Consider the following 14,634-nt stretch of genomic DNA (forward strand, 5'->3'; position numbering starts at 1 on the left):
TTAGGGTTGCAGATATACTCTTTAAATACAGCTCTCTGCGTCATCATTTTGCCTTGGCAATCGGCTGACCACGCAAACTACATCCACAAACAGCAAGTTAGCAGCTTCTGCTATCACTGGCCTTTGTGGCCATAAGACACAAATTCATATTCCAAGAAGAAATCTATGCTGAGCCTCCAAAGAAGGTCATGCTGACCACGCTCAATACATCCACAACCAGCCATGTTAGCAGCCACTTCTGCTATCACTGGCCTTTGTGGCTGTGAGACACAAATTCATATTCCAAGAAGAAATCTACACTGGCCACGCTCACTATATCCACAACCAGCCACGTTAGCAGCAGCTTCTGCTATCACTGGCCTTTGTGACCGTAAGACACAAATTCATATTCCAAGAAGAAATCTACACTGCGCCTCCAAAGTAGGTCCCACCGAGATTTGAACTCGGATCGCTGGATTCAAAGTCCAGAGTGCTAACCATTACACCATGGAACCCTTGAGCAATCTCATACGCTCTCCATTTTGTTGTATACATATGTCCGGAGGTTAAGCCCCCTTCCCCTTTAACCCTATTAAATTTGAATCTTAATAGAACTTACCCTGAGACCAACTCCAGAACATGTTGCATACCAAGGGGAAAGAAAGGGTCAAAAAGACCTCTCCAAGGCAAAATTAATGTATCTGCTGCAGGTTAGGCTGGTGGTGGGCTTTAGGAGAGAACAAATGATCTGAGAAGAGCACACTGGGCTCGCTGGCCTATGCCTTTCAAACTGCGTGCCCACAGATGTATTCTTTGCAGGACAAGAGTGCAGGAACTGTTTATGATGGAGGAAGTCCAGAGATGGTGCAAGCAGAATTGGAGTTTCAGGAGTGAGTAATGGGAGAACAGGAAATCAAGGTCTTTGGGGCCAAAATGGGATGCTGGCAATCACTGTGGAGGAGTAGAGATGAGGCCTGTTGAGAACTTTGAACATGGGAGAAACTGGGAGAAATAGATACACCAGTGTTAAATTCCACAGGTGTTCTGAAGCATCCATGTCCTCTGAACTTGAAAACTTGTCTTTGGACAGAAAACTTTGACAAAGATGGTGTTGGGTGGGGTGGTCATAAGATGAATTTCCCTAATTGTCATGTACTGCTAAATTTGAGCAACGAGGAGAACTTAGCCCCTCCCTCCTGCTCCTGGTAAAAGTACTTAGGGTTGCAGATATACTCTTTAAATACAGCTCTCTGCGTCATCATTTTGCCTTGGCAATCGGCTGACCACGCAAACTACATCCACAAACAGCAAGTTAGCAGCTTCTGCTATCACTGGCCTTTGTGGCCATAAGACACAAATTCATATTCCAAGAAGAAATCTACGCTGAGCCTCCAAAGAAGGTCACGCTGACTACGCTCAATACATCCACAACCAGCCATGTTAGCAGCCTTTTCTGCTATCACTGGCCTTTGTGGCCGTAAGACACAAATTCATATTCCAAGAAGAAATCTACACTGGCCACGCTCACTATATCCACAACCAGCCACGTTAGCAGCAGCTTCTGCTATCACTGGCCTTTGTGACCGTAAGACACAAATTCATATTCCAAGAAGAAATCTACACTGCGCCTCCAAAGTAGGTCCCACCGAGATTCGAACTCGGATCGCTGGATTCAAAGTCCAGAGTGCTAACCATTACACCATGGAACCCTTGAGCAAACTCATACGCTCTCCATTTTGTTGCATACATATGTCCGGAGGTTAAGCCCCCTTCCCCTTTAACCCTATTAAATTTGAATCTTAATAGAACTTACCCTGAGACGAACTCCAGAACATGTTGCATACCAAGGGGAAAGAAAGGGTCAAAAAGACCTCTCCAAGGCAAAATTAATGTATCTGCTGCAGGTTAGGCTGGTGGTGGGCTTTAGGAGAGAACAAATGATCTGAGAAGAGCACACTGGGCTCGCTGGCCTATGCCTTTCAAACTGCGTGCCCACAGATGTATTCTCTGCAGGACAAGAGTGCAGGAACTGTTTATGATGGAGGAAGTCCAGAGATGGTGCAAGCAGAATTGGAGTTTCAGGAGTGAGTAATTGGAGAACAGGAAATCAAGGTCTTTGGGGCCAAAATGGGATGCTGGCAATCACTGTGGAGCTGTGGAGGAGTAGAGATGAGGCCTGTTCAGAACTTTGAAGATGGGAGAAACTGGGAGAAATAGATACACCAGTGTTAAATTCCACAGGTGTTCTGAAGCATCCATGTCCTCTGAACTTGAAAACTTGTCTTTGGACAGAAAACTTTGACAAAGATGGTGTTGAGTGGGGTGGTCATAAGATGAATTTCCCTAATTGTCATGTACTGCTAAATTTGAGCAACGAGGACAACTTAGCCCCTCCCTCCTTCTCCTGGTAAAAGTACTTAGGGTTGCAGATATATTCTTTAAATACAGCTCTCTGCGTCATCATTTTGCCTTGGCAATCGGCTGACCACGCAAACTACATCCACAAACAGCAAGTTAGCAGCTTCTGCTATCACTGGCCTTTGTGGCCATAAGACACAAATTCATATTCCAAGAAGAAATCTACGCTGAGCCTCCAAAGAAGGTCACGCTGACCACGCTCAATACATCCACAACCAGCCATGTTAGCAGCCACTTCTGCTATCACTGGCCTTTGTGGCCGTGAGACACAAATTCACATTCTAAGAAGAAATCTACACTGGCCACGCTCACTATATCCACAACCAGCCACGTTAGCAGCAGCTTCTGCTATCACTGGCCTTTGTGACCGTAAGACACAAATTCATATTCCAAGAAGAAATCTACACTGCGTCTCCAAAGTAGGTCCCACTGAGATTCGAACTCGGATCGCCGGATTCAAAGTCCAGAGTGCTAACCATTACACCATGGAACCCTTGAGCAATCTCATACGCTCTCCATTTTGTTGCATACATATGTCCGGAGGTTAAGCCCCCTTCCCCTTTAACCCTATTAAATTTGAATCTTAATAGAACTTACCCTGAGACGAACGCCAGAACATGTTGCATACCAAGGGGAAAGAAAGGGTCAAAAAGACCTCTCCAAGGCAAAATTAATGTATCTGCTGCAGGTTAGGCTGGTGGTGGGCTTTAGGAGAGAACAAATGATCTGAGAAGAGCACACTGGGCTCGCTGGCCTATGCCTTTCAAACTGCGTGCCCACAGATGTATTCTCTGCAGGACAAGAGTGCAGGAACTGTTTATGATGGAGGAAGTCCAGAGATGGTGCAAGCAGAATTGGAGTTTCAGGAGTGAGTAATTGGAGAACAGGAAATCAAGGTCTTTGGGGCCAAAATGGGATGCTGGCAATCACTGTGGAGGAGTAGAGATGAGGCCTGTTCAGAACTTTGAAGATGGGAGAAACTGGGAGAAATAGATACACCAGTGTTAAATTCCACAGGTGTTCTGAAGCATCCATGTCCTCTGAACTTGAAAACTTGTCTTTGGACAGAAAACTTTGACAAAGATGGTGTTGAGTGGGGTGGTCATAAGATGAATTTTCCTAATTGTCATGTACTGCTAAATTTGAGCAACGAGGACAACTTAGCCCCTCCCTCCTGCTCCTGGTAAAAGTACTTAGGGTTGCAGATATATTCTTTAAATACAGCTCTCTGCGTCATCATTTTGCCTTGGCAATCGGCTGACCACGCAAACTACATCCACAAACAGCAAGTTAGCAGCTTCTGCTATCACTGGCCTTTGTGGCCATAAGACACAAATTCATATTCCAAGAAGAAATCTACGCTGAGCCTCCAAAGAAGGTCACGCTGACCACGCTCAATACATCCACAACCAGCCATGTTAGCAGGCACTTCTGCTATCACTGGCCTTTGTGGCTGTGAGACACAAATTCATATTCCAAGAAGAAATCTACACTGGCCACGCTCACTATATCCACAACCAGCCACGTTAGCAGCAGCTTCTGCTATCACTGGCCTTTGTGACCGTAAGACACAAATTCATATTCCAAGAAGAAATCTACACTGCGCCTTCAACGTAGGTCCCACCGAGATTCGAACTCAGATCGCTGGATTCAAAGTCCAGAGGGCTAACCATTACACCATGGAACCCTTGAGCAATCTCTTACGCTCTCCATTTTGTTGTATACATATGTCCGGAGGTTAAGCCCCCTTCCCCTTTAACCCTATTAAATTTGAATCTTAATAGAACTTACCCTGAGACCAACTCCAGAACATGTTGCATACCAAGGGGAAAGAAAGGGTCAAAAAGAGCTCTCCAAGGCAAAATTAATGTATCTGCTGCAGGTTAGGCTAGTGGTGGGCTTTAGGAGAGAACAAATGATCTGTGAAGAGCACACTGGGCTCGCTGGCCTATGCCTTTCAAACTGCGTGCCCACAGATGTATTCTTTGCAGGACAAGAGTGCAGGAACTGTTTATGATGGAGGAGGTCCAGAGATGGTGCAAGCAGAATTGGAGTTTCAGGAGTGAGTAATTGGAGAACAGGAAATCAAGGTCTTTGGGGCCAAAATGGGATGCTGGCAATCACCGTGGAGGAGTAGAGATGGGGCCTGTTGAGAACTTTGAAGATGGGAGAAACTGGAAGAAATAGATACACCGGTGTTAAATTCCACAGGTGTTCTGAAGCATCCATGTCCTCTGAACTTGAAAACTTGTCTTTGGACAGAAAACTTTGACAAAGATGGTGTTGGGTGGGGTGGTCATAAGATGAATTTCCCTAATTGTCATGTACTGCTAAATTTGAGCAACGAGGACAACTTAGCCCCTCCCTCCTGCTCCTGGTAAAAGTACTTAGGGTTGCAGATATACTCTTTAAATACAGCTCTCTGCATCATCATTTTGCCTTGGCAATCGGCAGACCACGCAAACTACATCCACAAACAGCAAGTTAACAGCTTCTGCTATCACTGGCCTTTGTGGCCATAAGACACAAATTCATATTCCAAGAAGAAATCTACGCTGAGCCTCCAAAGAAGGTCACGCTGACCACGCTCAATACATCCACAACCAGCCATGTTAGCAGCCACTTCTGCTATCACTGGCCTTTGTGACCGTAAGACACAAATTCATATTCCAAGAAGAAATCTACACTGCGCCTTCAAAGTAGGTCCCACCGAGATTCGAACTCAGATGGCTGGATTCAAAGTCCAGAGGGCTAACCATTACACCATGGAACCCTTGAGCAATCTCATATGCTCTCCATTTTGTTGTATACATATGTCCGGAGGTTAAGCCCCCTTCCCCTTTAACCCTATTAAATTTGAATCTTAATAGAACTTACCCTGAGACCAACTCCAGAACATGTTGCATACCAAGGGGAAAGAAAGGGTCAAAAAGACCTCTCCAAGGCAAAATTAATGTATCTGCTGCAGGTTAGGCTAGTGGTGGGTTTTAGGAGAGAACAAATGATCTGTGAAGAGCACACTGGGCTCGCTGGCCTATGCCTTTCAAACTGCGTGCCCACAGATGTATTATTTGCAGGACAAGAGTGCAGGAACTGTTTATGATGGAGGAGGTCCAGAGATGGTGCAAGCAGAATTGGAGTTTCAGGAGTGAGTAATGGGAGAACAGGAAATCAAGGTCTTTGGGGCCAAAATGGGATGCTGGCAATCACTGTGGAGGAGTAGAGATGAGGCCTGTTGAGAACTTTGAAGATGGGAGAAATAGATACACCAGTGTTAAATTCCACAGGTGTTCTGAAGCATCCATGTCCTCTGAACTTGAAAACTTGTCTATGGACAGAAAACTTTGACAAAGATGGTGTTGGGTGGGGTGGTCATAAGATGAATTTCCCTAATTGTCATGTACTGCTAATTTTGAGCAACGAGGACAACTTAGCCCCTCCCTCCTGCTAGTGGTAAAAGTACTTAGGGTTGCAGATATACTCTTTAAATACAGCTCTCTGCGTCATCATTTTGCCTTGGTAATCGGCTGACCACGCAAACTACATCCACAAACAGCAAGTTAGCAGCTTCTGCTATCACTGGCCTTTGTGGCCATAAGACACAAATTCATATTCCAAGAAGAAATCTACGCTGAGCCTCCAAAGAAGGTCACGCTGACCACGCTCAATACATCCACAACCAGCCATGTTAGCAGCCACTTCTGCTATCACTGGCCTTTGTGGCTGTGAGACACAAATTCATATTCCAAGAAGAAATCTACACTGGCCACGCTCACTATATCCACAACCAGCCACGTTAGCAGCAGCTTCTGCTATCACTGGCCTTTGTGACTGTAAGACACAAATTCATATTCCAAGAAGAAATCTACACTGCGCCTCCAAAGTAGGTCCCAACGAGATTCGAACTAGGATCGCTGGATTCAAAGTCCAGAGTGCTAACCATTACACCATGGAACCCTTGAGCCATCTCATATGCTCTCCATTTTGTTGTATACATATGTCCGGAGGTTAAACTCCCTTCCCCTTTAACCCTATTAAATTTGAATCTTAATAGAACTTACCCTGAGACCAACTCCAGAACATGTTGCATACCAAGGGGAAAGAAAGGGTCAAAAAGACCTCTCCAAGGCAAAATTAATGTATCTGCTGCAGGTTAGGCTGGTGGTGGGCTTTAGGAGAGAACAAATGATCTGAGAAGAGCACACTGGGCTCGCTGGCCTATGCCTTTCAAACTGCGTGCCCACAGATGTATTCTTTGTAGGACAAGAGTGCAGGAACTGTTTATGATGGAGGAAGTCCAGAGATGGTGCAAGCAGAATTGGAGTTTCAGGAGTGAGTAATGGGAGAACAGGAAATCAAGGTCTTTGGGGCCAAAATGGGATGCTGGCAATCACTATGGAGGAGTAGAGATGAGGCCTGTTGAGAACTTTGAAGATGGGAGAAACTGGGAGAAATAGATACACCAGTGTTAAATTCCACAGGTGTTCTGAAGCATCCATGTCCTCTGAACTTGAAAACTTGTCTTTGGACAGAAAACTTTGACAAAGATGGTGTTGGGTGGGGTGGTCATAAGATGAATTTCCCTAATTGTCATGTACTGCTAAATTTGAGCAACGAGGACAACTTAGCCCCTCCCTCCTGCTCCTGGTAAAAGTACTTAGGGTTGCAGATATACTCTTTAAATACAGCTCTCTGCGTCATCATTTTGCCTTGGCAATCGGCTGACCACGCAAACTACATCCACAAACAGCAAGTTAGCAGCTTCTGCTATCACTGGCCTTTGTGGCCATGAGACACAAATTCATATTCCAAGAAGAAATCTATGCTGAGCCTCCAAAGGAGGTAAAGCTGACCACGCTCAATACATCCACAACCAGCCATGTTAGCAGCCACTTCTGCTATCACTGGCCTTTGTGGCTGTGAGACACAAATTCATATTCCAAGAAGAAATCTACACTGGCCACGCTCACTATATCCACAACCAGCCACGTTAGCAGCAGCTTCTGCTATCACTGGCCTTTGTGACCGTAAGACACAAATTCATATTCCAAGAAGAAATCTACACTGCGCCTCCAAAGTAGGTCCCACCGAGATTCGAACTCGGATCGCTGGATTCAAAGTCCAGAGTGCTAACCATTACACCATGGAACCCTTGAGCCATCTCATACGCTCTCCATTTTGTTGTATACATATGTCCAGAGGTTAAGCCCCCTTCCCCTTTAACCCTATTAAATTTGAATCTTAATAGAACTTACCCTGAGACCAACTCCAGAACATGTTGCATACCAAGGGGAAAGAAAGGGTCAAAAAGACCTCTCCAAGGCAAAATTAATGTATCTGCTGCAGGTTAGGCTGGTGGTGGGCTTTAGGAGAGAACAAATGATCTGAGAAGAGCACACTGGGCTCGCTGGCCTATGCCTTTCAAACTGCGTGCCCACAGATGTATTCTTTGCAGGACAAGAGTGCAGGAACTGTTTATGATGGAGGAAGTCCAGAGATGGTGCAAGCAGAATTGGAGTTTCAGGAGTGAGTAATGGGAGAACAGGAAATCAAGGTCTTTGGGGCCAAAATGGGATGCTGGCAATCACTATGGAGGAGTAGAGATGAGGCCTGTTGAGAACTTTGAAGATGGGAGAAACTGGGAGAAATAGATACACCAGTGTTAAATTCCACAGGTGTTCTGAAGCATCCATGTCCTCTGAACTTGAAAACTTGTCTTTGGACAGAAAACTTTGACAAAGATGGTGTTGGGAGGGGTGGTCATAAGATGAATTTCCCTAATTGTCATGTACTGCTAAATTTGAGCAACGAGGACAACTTAGCCCCTCCCTCCTGCTCCTGGTAAAAGTACTTAGGGTTGTAGATATACTCTTTAAATACAGCTCTCTGCGTCATCATTTTGCCTTGCCAATCAGCTGACCACGCAAACTACATCCACAAACAGCAAGTTAGCAGCTTCTGCTATCACTGGCCTTTGTGGCCATAAGACACAAATTCATATTCCAAGAAGAAATCTACGCTGAGCCTCCAAAGAAGGTCACGCTGACCACGCTCAATACATCCACAACCAGCCATGTTAGCAGCCACTTCTGCTATCACTGGCCTTTGTGGCTGTGAGACACAAATTCATATTCTAAGAAGAAATCTACACTGGCCACGCTCACTATATCCACAACCAGCCACGTTAGCAGCAGCTTCTGCTATCACTGGCCTTTGTGACCGTAAGACACAAATTCATATTCCAAGAAGAAATCTACACTGCGCCTCCAAAGTAGGTCCCACCGAGATTCGAACTCGGATCGCTGGATTCAAAGTCCAGAGTGCTAACCATTACACCATGGAACCCTTGAGCCATCTCATACGCTCTCCATTTTGTTGTATACATATGTCCGGAGGTTAAGCCCCCTTCCCCTTTAACCCTATTAAATTTGAATCTTAATAGAACTTACCCTGAGACCAACTCCAGAACATGTTGCATACCAAGGGGAAAGAAAGGGTCAAAAAGACCTCTCCAAGGCAAAATTAATGTATCTGCTGCAGGTTAGGCTGGTGGTGGGCTTTAGGAGAGAACAAATGATCTGAGAAGAGCACACTGGGCTCGCTGGCCTATGCCTTTCAAACTGCGTGCCCACAGATGTATTCTTTGCAGGACAAGAGTGCAGGAACTGTTTATGATGGAGGAAGTCCAGAGATGGTGCAAGCAGAATTGGAGTTTCAGGAGTGAGTAATGGGAGAACAGGAAATCAAGGTCTTTGGGGCCAAAATGGGATGCTGGCAATCACTGTGGAGGAGTAGAGATGAGGCCTGTTGAGAACTTTGAACATGGGAGAAACTGGGAGAAATAGATACACCAGTGTTAAATTCCACAGGTGTTCTGAAGCATCCATGTCCTCTGAACTTGAAAACTTGTCTATGGACAGAAAACTTTGACAAAGATGGTGTTGGGTGGGGTGGTCATAAGATGAATTTCCCTAATTGTCATGTACTGCTAATTTTGAGCAACGAGGACAACTTAGCCCCTCCCTCCTGCTAGTGGTAAAAGTACTTAGGGTTGCAGATATACTCTTTAAATACAGCTCTCTGCGTCATCATTTTGCCTTGGTAATCGGCTGACCACGCAAACTACATCCACAAACAGCAAGTTAGCAGCTTCTGCTATCACTGGCCTTTGTGGCCATAAGACACAAATTCATATTCCAAGAAGAAATCTACGCTGAGCCTCCAAAGAAGGTCACGCTGACCACGCTCAATACATCCACAACCAGCCATGTTAGCAGCCACTTCTGCTATCACTGGCCTTTGTGGCTGTGAGACACAAATTCATATTCCAAGAAGAAATCTACACTGGCCACGCTCACTATATCCACAACCAGCCACGTTAGCAGCAGCTTCTGCTATCACTGGCCTTTGTGACTGTAAGACACAAATTCATATTCCAAGAAGAAATCTACACTGCGCCTCCAAAGTAGGTCCCAACGAGATTCGAACTAGGATCGCTGGATTCAAAGTCCAGAGTGCTAACCATTACACCATGGAACCCTTGAGCCATCTCATATGCTCTCCATTTTGTTGTATACATATGTCCGGAGGTTAAACTCCCTTCCCCTTTAACCCTATTAAATTTGAATCTTAATAGAACTTACCCTGAGACCAACTCCAGAACATGTTGCATACCAAGGGGAAAGAAAGGGTCAAAAAGACCTCTCCAAGGCAAAATTAATGTATCTGCTGCAGGTTAGGCTGGTGGTGGGCTTTAGGAGAGAACAAATGATCTGAGAAGAGCACACTGGGCTCGCTGGCCTATGCCTTTCAAACTGCGTGCCCACAGATGTATTCTTTGTAGGACAAGAGTGCAGGAACTGTTTATGATGGAGGAAGTCCAGAGATGGTGCAAGCAGAATTGGAGTTTCAGGAGTGAGTAATGGGAGAACAGGAAATCAAGGTCTTTGGGGCCAAAATGGGATGCTGGCAATCACTATGGAGGAGTAGAGATGAGGCCTGTTGAGAACTTTGAAGATGGGAGAAACTGGGAAAATAGATACACCAGTGTTAAATTCCACAGGTGTTCTGAAGCATCCATGTCCTCTGAACTTGAAAACTTGTCTTTGGACAGAAAACTTTGACAAAGATGGTGTTGGGTGGGGTGGTCATAAGATGAATTTCCCTAATTGTCATGTACTGCTAAATTTGAGCAACGAGGACAACTTAGCCCCTCCCTCCTGCTCCTGGTAAAAGTACTTAGGGTTGCAGATATACTCTTTAAATACAGCTCTCTGCGTCATCATTTTGCCTTGGCAATCGGCTGACCACGCAAACTACATCCACAAACAGCAAGTTAGCAGCTTCTGCTATCACTGGCCTTTGTGGCCATGAGACACAAATTCATATTCCAAGAAGAAATCTATGCTGAGCCTCCAAAGGAGGTAAAGCTGACCACGCTCAATACATCCACAACCAGCCATGTTAGCAGCCACTTCTGCTATCACTGGCCTTTGTGGCTGTGAGACACAAATTCATATTCCAAGAAGAAATCTACACTGGCCACGCTCACTATATCCACAACCAGCCACGTTAGCAGCAGCTTCTGCTATCACTGGCCTTTGTGACCGTAAGACACAAATTCATATTCCAAGAAGAAATCTACACTGCGCCTCCAAAGTAGGTCCCACCGAGATTCGAACTCGGATCGCTGGATTCAAAGTCCAGAGTGCTAACCATTACACCATGGAACCCTTGAGCCATCTCATACGCTCTCCATTTTGTTGTATACATATGTCCAGAGGTTAAGCCCCCTTCCCCTTTAACCCTATTAAATTTGAATCTTAATAGAACTTACCCTGAGACCAACTCCAGAACATGTTGCATACCAAGGGGAAAGAAAGGGTCAAAAAGACCTCTCCAAGGCAAAATTAATGTATCTGCTGCAGGTTAGGCTGGTGGTGGGCTTTAGGAGAGAACAAATGATCTGAGAAGAGCACACTGGGCTCGCTGGCCTATGCCTTTCAAACTGCGTGCCCACAGATGTATTCTTTGCAGGACAAGAGTGCAGGAACTGTTTATGATGGAGGAAGTCCAGAGATGGTGCAAGCAGAATTGGAGTTTCAGGAGTGAGTAATGGGAGAACAGGAAATCAAGGTCTTTGGGGCCAAAATGGGATGCTGGCAATCACTATGGAGGAGTAGAGATGAGGCCTGTTGAGAACTTTGAAGATGGGAGAAACTGGGAGAAATAGATACACCAGTGTTAAATTCCACAGGTGTTCTGAAGCATCCATGTCCTCTGAACTTGAAAACTTGTCTTTGGACAGAAAACTTTGACAAAGATGGTGTTGGGAGGGGTGGTCATAAGATGAATTTCCCTAATTGTCATGTACTGCTAAATTTGAGCAACGAGGACAACTTAGCCCCTCCCTCCTGCTCCTGGTAAAAGTACTTAGGGTTGTAGATATACTCTTTAAATACAGCTCTCTGCGTCATCATTTTGCCTTGCCAATCAGCTGACCACGCAAACTACATCCACAAACAGCAAGTTAGCAGCTTCTGCTATCACTGGCCTTTGTGGCCATAAGACACAAATTCATATTCCAAGAAGAAATCTACGCTGAGCCTCCAAAGAAGGTCACGCTGACCACGCTCAATACATCCACAACCAGCCATGTTAGCAGCCACTTCTGCTATCACTGGCCTTTGTGGCTGTGAGACACAAATTCATATTCTAAGAAGAAATCTACACTGGCCACGCTCACTATATCCACAACCAGCCACGTTAGCAGCAGCTTCTGCTATCACTGGCCTTTGTGACCGTAAGACACAAATTCATATTCCAAGAAGAAATCTACACTGCGCCTCCAAAGTAGGTCCCACCGAGATTCGAACTCGGATCGCTGGATTCAAAGTCCAGAGTGCTAACCATTACACCATGGAACCCTTGAGCCATCTCATACGCTCTCCATTTTGTTGTATACATATGTCCGGAGGTTAAGCCCCCTTCCCCTTTAACCCTATTAAATTTGAATCTTAATAGAACTTACCCTGAGACCAACTCCAGAACATGTTGCATACCAAGGGGAAAGAAAGGGTCAAAAAGACCTCTCCAAGGCAAAATTAATGTATCTGCTGCAGGTTAGGCTGGTGGTGGGCTTTAGGAGAGAACAAATGATCTGAGAAGAGCACACTGGGCTCGCTGGCCTATGCCTTTCAAACTGCGTGCCCACAGATGTATTCTTTGCAGGACAAGAGTGCAGGAACTGTTTATGATGGAGGAAGTCCAGAGATGGTGCAAGCAGAATTGGAGTTTCAGGAGTGAGTAATGGGAGAACAGGAAATCAAGGTCTTTGGGGCCAAAATGGGATGCTGGCAATCACTGTGGAGGAGTAGAGATGAGGCCTGTTGAGAACTTTGAACATGGGAGAAACTGGGAGAAATAGATACACCAGTGTTAAATTCCACAGGTGTTCTGAAGCATCCATGTCCTCTGAACTTGAAAACTTGTCTTTGGACAGAAAACTTTGACAAAGATGGTGTTGGGTGGGGTGGTCATAAGATGAATTTCCCTAATTGTCATGTACTGCTAAATTTGAGCAACGAGGACAACTTAGCCCCTCCCTCCTGCTCCTGGTAAAAGTACTTAGGGTTGCAGATATACTCTTTAAATACAGCTCTCTGCGTCATCATTTTGCCTTGGCAATCGGCTGACTACGCAAACTACATCCACAAACAGCAAGTTAGCAGCTTCTGCTATCACTGGCCTTTGTGGCCATAAGACACAAATTCATATTCCAAGAAGAAATCTACGCTGAGCCTCCAAAGAAGGTCACGCTGACCACGCTCAATACATCCACAACCAGCCATGTTAGCAGCCACTTCTGCTATCACTGGCCTTTGTGGCTGTGAGACACAAATTCATATTCTAAGAAGAAATCTACACTGGCCACGCTCACTATATCCACAACCAGCCACGTTAGCAGCAGCTTCTGCTATCACTGGCCTTTGTGACCGTAAGACACAAATTCATATTCCAAGAAGAAATCTACACTGCGCCTCCAAAGTAGGTCCCACCGAGATTCGAACTCGGATCGCTGGATTCAAAGTCCAGAGTGCTAACCATTACACCATGGAACCCTTGAGCCATCTCATACGCTCTCCATTTTGTTGTATACATATGTCCGGAGGTTAAGCCCCCTTCCCCTTTAACCCTATTAAATTTGAATCTTAATAGAACTTACCCTGAGACCAACTCCAGAACATGTTGCATACCAAGGGGAAAGAAAGGGTCAAAAAGACCTCTCCAAGGCAAAATTAATGTATCTGCTGCAGGTTAGGCTGGTGGTGGGCTTTAGGAGAGAACAAATGATCTGAGAAGAGCACACTGGGCTCGCTGGCCTATGCCTTTCAAACTGCGTGCCCACAGATGTATTCTTTGCAGGACAAGAGTGCAGGAACTGTTTATGATGGAGGAAGTCCAGAGATGGTGCAAGCAGAATTGGAGTTTCAGGAGTGAGTAATGGGAGAACAGGAAATCAAGGTCTTTGGGGCCAAAATGGGATGCTGGCAATCACTGTGGAGGAGTAGAGATGAGGCCTGTTGAGAACTTTGAACATGGGAGAAACTGGGAGAAATAGATACACCAGTGTTAAATTCCACAGGTGTTCTGAAGCATCCATGTCCTCTGAACTTGAAAACTTGTCTTTGGACAGAAAACTTTGACAAAGATGGTGTTGGGTGGGGTGGTCATAAGATGAATTTCCCTAATTGTCATGTACTGCTAAATTTGAGCAACGAGGAGAACTTAGCCCCTCCCTCCTGCTCCTGGTAAAAGTACTTAGGGTTGCAGATATACTCTTTAAATACAGCTCTCTGCGTCATCATTTTGCCTTGGCAATCGGCTGACCACGCAAACTACATCCACAAACAGCAAGTTAGCAGCTTCTGCTATCACTGGCCTTTGTGGCCATAAGACACAAATTCATATTCCAAGAAGAAATCTACGCTGAGCCTCCAAAGAAGGTCACGCTGACCACGCTCAATACATCCACAACCAGCCATGTTAGCAGCCTTTTCTGCTATCACTGGCCTTTGTGGCCGTAAGACACAAATTCATATTCCAAGAAGAAATCTACACTGGCCACGCTCACTATATCCACAACCAGCCACGTTAGCAGCAGCTTCTGCTATCACTGGCCTTTGTGACCGTAAGACACAAATTCATATTCCAAGAAGAAATCTACACTGCGCCTCC

The 14,634-nt window shown here is 45.4% G+C and overlaps 9 non-coding genes across 9 annotated transcripts; all 9 read right to left on the reverse strand.

Moving 5' to 3' along the window:
- Positions 1-422: 422 nt before the first annotated feature.
- TRNAQ-UUG (transfer RNA glutamine (anticodon UUG)) lies at positions 423-494 on the reverse strand. Its single transcript has one exon. It is a non-coding gene; the product is annotated as a tRNA-Gln (tRNA).
- A 1,122-nt stretch (positions 495-1,616) lies between these two features.
- On the reverse strand, positions 1,617-1,688 carry TRNAQ-UUG (transfer RNA glutamine (anticodon UUG)). The gene has a single exon. It is a non-coding gene; the product is annotated as a tRNA-Gln (tRNA).
- Positions 1,689-2,818: 1,130 nt separating this feature from the next.
- On the reverse strand, positions 2,819-2,890 carry TRNAQ-UUG (transfer RNA glutamine (anticodon UUG)). The gene has a single exon. It is a non-coding gene; the product is annotated as a tRNA-Gln (tRNA).
- A 1,122-nt stretch (positions 2,891-4,012) lies between these two features.
- On the reverse strand, positions 4,013-4,084 carry TRNAQ-UUG (transfer RNA glutamine (anticodon UUG)). The gene has a single exon. It is a non-coding gene; the product is annotated as a tRNA-Gln (tRNA).
- Positions 4,085-7,476: 3,392 nt separating this feature from the next.
- TRNAQ-UUG (transfer RNA glutamine (anticodon UUG)) lies at positions 7,477-7,548 on the reverse strand. Its single transcript has one exon. It is a non-coding gene; the product is annotated as a tRNA-Gln (tRNA).
- A 1,122-nt stretch (positions 7,549-8,670) lies between these two features.
- On the reverse strand, positions 8,671-8,742 carry TRNAQ-UUG (transfer RNA glutamine (anticodon UUG)). Its single transcript has one exon. It is a non-coding gene; the product is annotated as a tRNA-Gln (tRNA).
- A 2,315-nt stretch (positions 8,743-11,057) lies between these two features.
- TRNAQ-UUG (transfer RNA glutamine (anticodon UUG)) lies at positions 11,058-11,129 on the reverse strand. The gene has a single exon. It is a non-coding gene; the product is annotated as a tRNA-Gln (tRNA).
- Positions 11,130-12,251: 1,122 nt separating this feature from the next.
- Positions 12,252-12,323, reverse strand: TRNAQ-UUG (transfer RNA glutamine (anticodon UUG)). Its single transcript has one exon. It is a non-coding gene; the product is annotated as a tRNA-Gln (tRNA).
- Positions 12,324-13,445: 1,122 nt separating this feature from the next.
- Positions 13,446-13,517, reverse strand: TRNAQ-UUG (transfer RNA glutamine (anticodon UUG)). Its single transcript has one exon. It is a non-coding gene; the product is annotated as a tRNA-Gln (tRNA).
- Between the last annotated feature and the right edge of the window lie 1,117 nt (positions 13,518-14,634).

Source organism: Aquarana catesbeiana, linkage group LG04 (assembly GCF_042186555.1).
Source record: "Aquarana catesbeiana isolate 2022-GZ linkage group LG04, ASM4218655v1, whole genome shotgun sequence".
Lineage (NCBI taxonomy): Eukaryota > Metazoa > Chordata > Amphibia > Anura > Ranidae > Aquarana > Aquarana catesbeiana.